Consider the following 7517-nt stretch of genomic DNA (forward strand, 5'->3'; position numbering starts at 1 on the left):
CAAACCCAATGAGATGTGGCCAAGATTATGCTGATTGTGTTCAGATCTCTTCATTAAGAACATGGCCGCTAAACCATAGTTTGGCACTCTCTTTCACTTGAATTACATATTAGTTTTGAGATCATTGGACCCCTTAGATGTTACTCATAATAGGACATCAAGGGATGGGAGATTCTAATGTTATTTTTTTATTGTTTTGTATAAAAGTAGAGCTTTGTCTCTAGGTCTTGTTAGTGAATAGTGAGAATGGAGATAGACTATTATTTTGTAAACCTGCATTTTGCCTACTAGGGTCACTCCTATATATTTCTCATGTAATATGTGGATTTTTATAATAAAATTCTATTAATGGTACTTAGATTCAATTGTCATTCACTACTCTAATGTGAGCTAAGTTCTTTCCCAGGAAACCTTGCTCATTGGCAAGGGCCCATCAACATAGCACATTTCCTCATTTTGTAGTGTGTTTACAATATGTAGTATGGTGTGTTTGTCACACATTGTAAGTATACACCATTTCATTTATTAAATCCTTTTTTATATAAATATATCAGTTATATAATTATTGATGCATGAGTTCAAGGCTTATGATATCTTTTTGTTTAGGAATTGTGTGGATTGAAGCAACATAGGTTTTGTTTGACCTCTGGAATCTAAATTTTTTATTGCACTCTATATACATATAGTGCACAGGTTTTGTTTTCTGTAATTATGTTTGCTATATTAACTTGTGCCCTATTTTTTTATATATCAAATTTATGTGATGCATGGTCTTTGCAATTGATTTATAAGTTCCATGTCCACTTGATAGTGTTGGTGATTGAGAAAAGCACAAATTAACACTTTGTCTCTTGATTGGTTTGATATATGATAGAATGTATATTGTGAACATCTTAACCATGACCCATAGATATGATCTTTACTATTTGTATTTTGGTAAATGAGTTCCCTTTGTTGTAATATGATCTGCCATAGTGAGTGACAATTTGTTTAGAAAGAACATAGATTAGGTATATGAAAGGATTCATTTGGTTTATAATACAGGTATGGTTCTCAGTATTCAAGCTTTTCATATAATATAGAGTAATTCTCTTTTATTCATTAGATTGAATGAATGATTGATTACATATTTCTCTCATTGTAATTTGTAATATATAGATTTAATACTTGGTATTATAACTTCACAAATGACAAAAGAGTTTCCTTAACACGTTAATAGATTTAATATATGACCTTTATCTTGTATTTCCCTTTGAATAATTGATAAGTACACAATATGATTTAATGCACATAACAGTGTTTTGTTGATGGATCTAGGTTTGATTTCAGTAAACAGGTTATACAAATATGTTCTGAGTTTTTCTTTGTGAGATTGGTTTTGGAAGCATTACACATAGTTGGTGGTTTTAAGTCTTTATGATGCCTTGATTTTTTTGTTTCATATTGCTTTGGATTTGCAATGATCAATAAAGGATCCTCTAAAGCATTGGAACCTTCTGTGGTTGTAAGAACACATTATCCTTTAGTGTGAAAGACTACAACACTTGGGGGAAGGGCTCTGCGACATGATCCTAGGGGTCCCCATAGTTTAGGGTCTCTTATCAAAGAATTAGAGTAGATATTTTGTCACCAAAGGGAACTAAGTGTAAGTGATATTTGGATGTGATTTATTATAATCGTTTATTGGGAGAGTTGTCTTAAAACTAGCCATGCAATAAGTATTCTATAAATTGATACCTTTTTAGAGTGTCTTTTCAATCTGATTCCTATTGACTACAAGGGAAATGTATACTGAAGGAAAGTCCTGGAAGTATCCTATAATATCTTGATTGGCCTTGTATGAGTCAACATTCTAAGTTTATTTCCTAGATACCAACCCATAATACCAAATAGAAGCCTTAGTGTAGTAGTTGAGTAAGAAATATTATCAATGTGCCTACCTCCACAGAAATTTTGTAACGCCTCTAAGCCTATGCTACTAGATTGACATATTTATTTTGTGAATTTGTTGTCAATAAATTCACCCAACATTTTGACATCGTTGCTAGTGAAGTGCTAGAGAGATAATAACATTGGCGATCTAATATTTTTATTGGATTCCCCAACATTTAAGACTCAAAGTGATGAGGTGACATGGGAGGTAAGAACCCACGTGACCATTTTTATGAGTCCCAAAAGACCTGGTTGTGTTGGTAAACACATTTTTCTTTCTATTTATTTCTATAAATGATTCTTTTGAGATAACAATGTGAATATGTGACTTGTTGATGACAGGGTTAGAATAGCACCTAGAGCTTGTGAGTGTGGTTTTATTTTTTATTTTGATTTGAGTTTTTTTTTTTTTTTTATAGGATGTATGAGTAGAGGTAGGTGTAAATATAAAGGTAGAGTTAACACGATACTTATTAAACTCCCCCTTCTCACACTAAAATGTTGGCAAGTGAATCTTCTAAGAAGGAGAGGGTAGATAGAACTCTAGCAAGCAACTCAAATGTTCAGGTGAACACAAAGATAGACTTTACAAGGGAAACCACTCTAGTTTGGGGATCAAAACCTGAGATGGATTAAAAATTTGGTCATCATCCTGATCTAGAGACCGAGTTACCCCTACATATTGAGTTTTTATCTTATTTTGAGCTGAAAAGATGGAAACAGGACAAGGAGAGGTATTTATACATGGATCAAAGGTAGAGGAAGAGGTAAAATATATATTCCTATTGTGGATCCTAATGTAGTGATACAAATGACGAATATCCCCCCTTCAATACTACCACACTTTTATGGAAAGAGCAATGAATATCCTGATGCCTTTTTGTTTTAGTTTGATCTTTTATGTAGGAGTTATGGCTATTCTATGGATGCCCAAAAACATAAATTGGTCCCCATTACTCTGAAGGATGTAGCCTTGTATTGGTTCATGGGGGTGGGGAACACTTAAAAGCTGGGATGGCATGCATAGGACTTTTCTCAAAAAGTATCAAGAGTATTGTAAAGCTAGATATTTGAGGGAGGAAATTTTTAAAATTACACAAAGAGAGGATGAGAGTCTTGAATATTATCTTGAGTGGTTCTTGTATAATCTCTAGGTACCTAAACAACACAAATTTGATCTAGACACCATTAGGACTATATTCTTATGAGCTTTTTTGGATGAAGCTATAAATGTAATAAACTTGATTGGTTCTATTTTGATAAATTTGTGACTTGTTCAGGAAGTATTTTTGTAGCTAAGAAGATTTAGTAGAAGCGTTAGGGATACTCTTCCTAAAAACACCATGTATATAATGATTAATGTGACCAAGAATGATTTATGGAATTTCTTAGAAAAATTTAAAAATGATCTACTTGAAAATATCAATCTATAGATACATTAAAATTTAAGAAAAATCAAGAAGAAGAAAGAGCGATGATTTCCATTTTTTGTCCTAAGTGTAGAATGAAAAGCTCTTTGTGAAAATTCCCATTAGATGTTATCGATATATGTGTTATTTGTGCATGTGCACATGAAATATAAAGTTTCCCAAATTTACTTGGACTTAAATAAATTTTTCAAGGAGAAAACTTGGTAATAGCACAATTAAATTAATTAGCACCTAAGAAACCTTAGCAAAATGGACCCTCAAGTATAAGTTTTGAACATATGCCTCAACATTATAATCATTTTTATGGATAGAAACATGTATCTCAATATATGAGCCCTGTTATGCCTTGGAAAACATATTTTCCACAACAAGTTAAAAATTCTCCATCGAAAGAGGAATGGCGAGGGCCTCCTTATAAAAATATGCTTAATTTTTCTTATCCTCCACCACCATAGTAGAAATACTTTACACTTTTCCACAACCATATCCTCCTTATCCCCAAGCTCAACAACCTTAATTAACAATGTCATAGTAATTACAATTTACACATCCACCTCTTTCCTAACCTATGGACCTACACAATTGCTTGCCCAGTCAATTGCCAACCCCAAAAACAAGAAAAATCAACATGTTTTTAATGTTGAATTGTATCCCTTCTTGACATATTTTATTAATCTAGTTGGGTCGCAAGACATCCAACTAAGGTCAGGAAATACCACCAATAAAAACAAAGACTCACCTATTATCACTAAGGAATAAACAAGGGATGAAACTCCTAATCATGGAAAGTGATTCATCAAATAAATGAATTTCTCCAAATTTAGAGTCTTTTCCATCGTCTAGTGAGTCACCCTACCTAGAAAGTTTGAATTTATAAAAACCTACCAAGCACCCTGAATTTGACTAGTTTCCAAGTTGATAAATGTTTATATCAAAGTATCCTTATTTCAAGCCGTTAGAGATATTTCTCTCTACACCAAAACCATTAGTGAGCTTTTCCTTACAAAACTAGGGAGGAAGAAGATAAAGCCACAAACTATTTAGTTTGTTATGATAATATGTGATTTGGTGTTAGGTAGAACTCTTATGGAAAATATATGGATCTTGGCAATCCAATTATCTCATTTTACATCAATAATACCCTTGTTCCTAATGTCTTCATATCTCTAGGAGTTGTAATTAATGTAATGACGAGCTAGGCCATGGAAAAATTACAATTGTCCAATATGTTTCCCACACCCATTGTCTTGGAATTAGTTGATAGATCTAAAACAAATTTCGCAGGTGTGTTGAATGATACAATCATATCCCTATATTCTTGGGAGTATCCCACAAATTTTATGGTTTTATAGCCCAAAAATAATTCAGGATGACATTCCTTGATCTTAGGAAAACCATGGTTTGCCACTATTAATTCCTACATTGGTTGCCAGTTTGAAGATATGCTTATTTCGCATGGGGAATATATAAAAAAAACTTGACCTTATACTTCCCATTCCAAATCCTTTTAATAATTGGAGGAAACTCTATTGCTTGATAACACTTATAGCGATGGAGAAAAAATTTAAATCAATCTCTTTCATTGACAAAATTGCACAACTCAATGAATACACTGAAGATAGTAGGGTACATGTATTTCTTGTAAATTTGGATTCTCTACAAGATCCAAATCCACTAAATCATATCTTTAGCCTAGATTTTGAAGAAAATTGTAACCCTAGTACCTCCTCATGACTACAAACTTCAATATAAACCATATATTTACCAAATTCTAACACCACTCTTGTCGAGGTTAGTCCAAGACAATATTTATATATAAATTCCCAGTTGAATGCATCCCAACAAGATCAGATGGTCAAGATTTTGCAAAAATATATGGGGACTTTTTCTTGGAGCTACTAGGACATGAAGGACATGTTAAATTCCTTGAACTGCAACAACTGGAAATTATTCTCCTATCTTCACAATTTATTCGTCTTTTGTAATTATTATTACTGAAATTAACGAATAATTCACATTGCAATTCTTCACAATAAAATTATGTTGCGGAAATACAAAACTAGAACCGAGAATTAGATGCACACACACACAATAAAAATGACACTATTGATTTCGGAAAAAAGTCCCTAGAAAAGTACTGAAGGGAAAAGCAATGCAACATATGAAGGTTTTATTATTGTGTAAGAAGAATAGAGAATTACAACTACTATCCAATCTGGATTAGCTCTGATAATTTATCTCAAATTAAAATATAATGAAAAAATGATTTTCCCTCATAGCAAATCGATATGGCCCTCTATGGACTACTCACACTTCTTCCCAAAACTTACACCTCTTCCTAGAAATGTGCATTGCACCCTCAGAAGAAAATAAAAATAAAATAAAATAAAAATAAATAAATAAAGATAAATAAAAAAATTTCTTTCCTAGAAACTCCTCCTGACACATCATCTTGCCTCCCTATGCTTCTGGAAACAATTCAATTTTCCTACTAGGACTAGATCTGGACTCTAGAAACTGAATTGATCCTTCGTTTGGAAACTCACATTGGAAAACTGGGCAACTTTAACTATAGAATATGACCTACTCTATTAGATAATTCATCCTCTTTTCCTAACTTTAGATCATTGGAAAATATCCTAATAATTTCTCCAGGAATTCTCATTGTTGCAAACCCTTGCTACATTCTCTCCCTTGTTGGAACTGCACCTTGCTGAATTTTGCATACTGGGTAATTCAAACTACCTTTCTCACTCAATGTGTCTTCTCCAATCCCTTTGACTTGCTCTTATATATTGGCATTAAGGATAATGTGTCGTCTTTGATGGTAACCTACTTGATAAAGATGTCAACATTGTGATAACAGAATGATTATGCATACTAGTTACACAAATGTTATAGGTGATATGAACAAAGGAATGATAGTCTATAGATAGATGAATGAAAAAGGTGATGTTTGAGAAAGTATATGTGGTTCCTGAGAACCAAGGTCACATAAATACGCAAGTATTTTGAAGAAAACCTGCGTACATAATCCGCACTGTGGTAGTCTGGATACCAAGGTTCTTTGCCAGGGTTTTGGCCCATAGTAATGGGAGTCACCATGGTTATTTGATCTCGTCAAAGAATACCAAAAAAATTATTAATGGATTGGCATAAGGTATTGGATAAGGCTAAAACTATATAAGGATATGGATATCAAGGTGTTAGGTGTGCAAGTAATGGGTTATCTACTGATGATTTGATTTGGAATAGGTGTGCACCAGGGAGAAAAGAGAAGACTCAAATCCGAAAGATCTGAAGTATGTTGACATATATGATTCTTTGATTTACTTATTGAAAATTTCTAAGTAACTAACAATGATAGATATGTGGTTATAATGATGCTATGATATGAATGAAGTATTCAGAGTTATGTGATTCTGGTAGTAAAGGATGTAGAGAGTGAAATTATGTTTGTAGCAAAAGTTTTCAATAATAGACTTCAGGCTTCTGTGATCCATATCAAGTTAGAGAGATTTTTTTTCGGCGAAAATCACAAGGAATATCATTTGTCGACGCGTTTTGAACCAACTAGTGTGGTTCATTGTCAGGACAAGTTGAAGAAACAGATCCAGCAAAGAAAGTTAAATAATCTGAGTAGAGCACCCAACAGCTAACTTGACCAACGACTAGTTTGACTCTAGGACCGGGGTCAAAATTATTTTATTAGTTTAATAAGAAAGAATTAGGACCAAAAAGTATAAAACAAATTTTTGAAGGTTATTTAGTTAAAAATATTATTAAAAATTAAAAGCTAATCATAATATAGAAGGAAATTTAGTTAAATAAGGGACCTTAAAATATAATTTAAAGGTTTAAGTAATATATAAAAATTAATCATATTTAAAAATATTATTAAAAATCATAAATTAATTAATAATTAAAAGGAAAGGTAGTTACAAAAAAGACCTAATAAAGAAAATCAAAAGGAGGTTAGGTTCGATAGAAGATTAGTTCAAAAGTCAAAGTTAAAATAAATAAAAAAGTAATAATAACCAATAAATAAATAAATAAAAAGTCAATAAACAAATAAATAAATCAATAAATAAAATTAAATAAATTGGTTAAAATAAATTAATTAATACTAAATAAATAATATAAATGAATGAATAA

Source organism: Pinus tabuliformis, chromosome 3_1, assembly GCF_031772625.1.
Source record: "Pinus tabuliformis cultivar Carrire ecotype Pingquan chromosome 3_1, CPIR1, whole genome shotgun sequence".
Lineage (NCBI taxonomy): Eukaryota > Viridiplantae > Streptophyta > Pinopsida > Pinales > Pinaceae > Pinus > Pinus tabuliformis.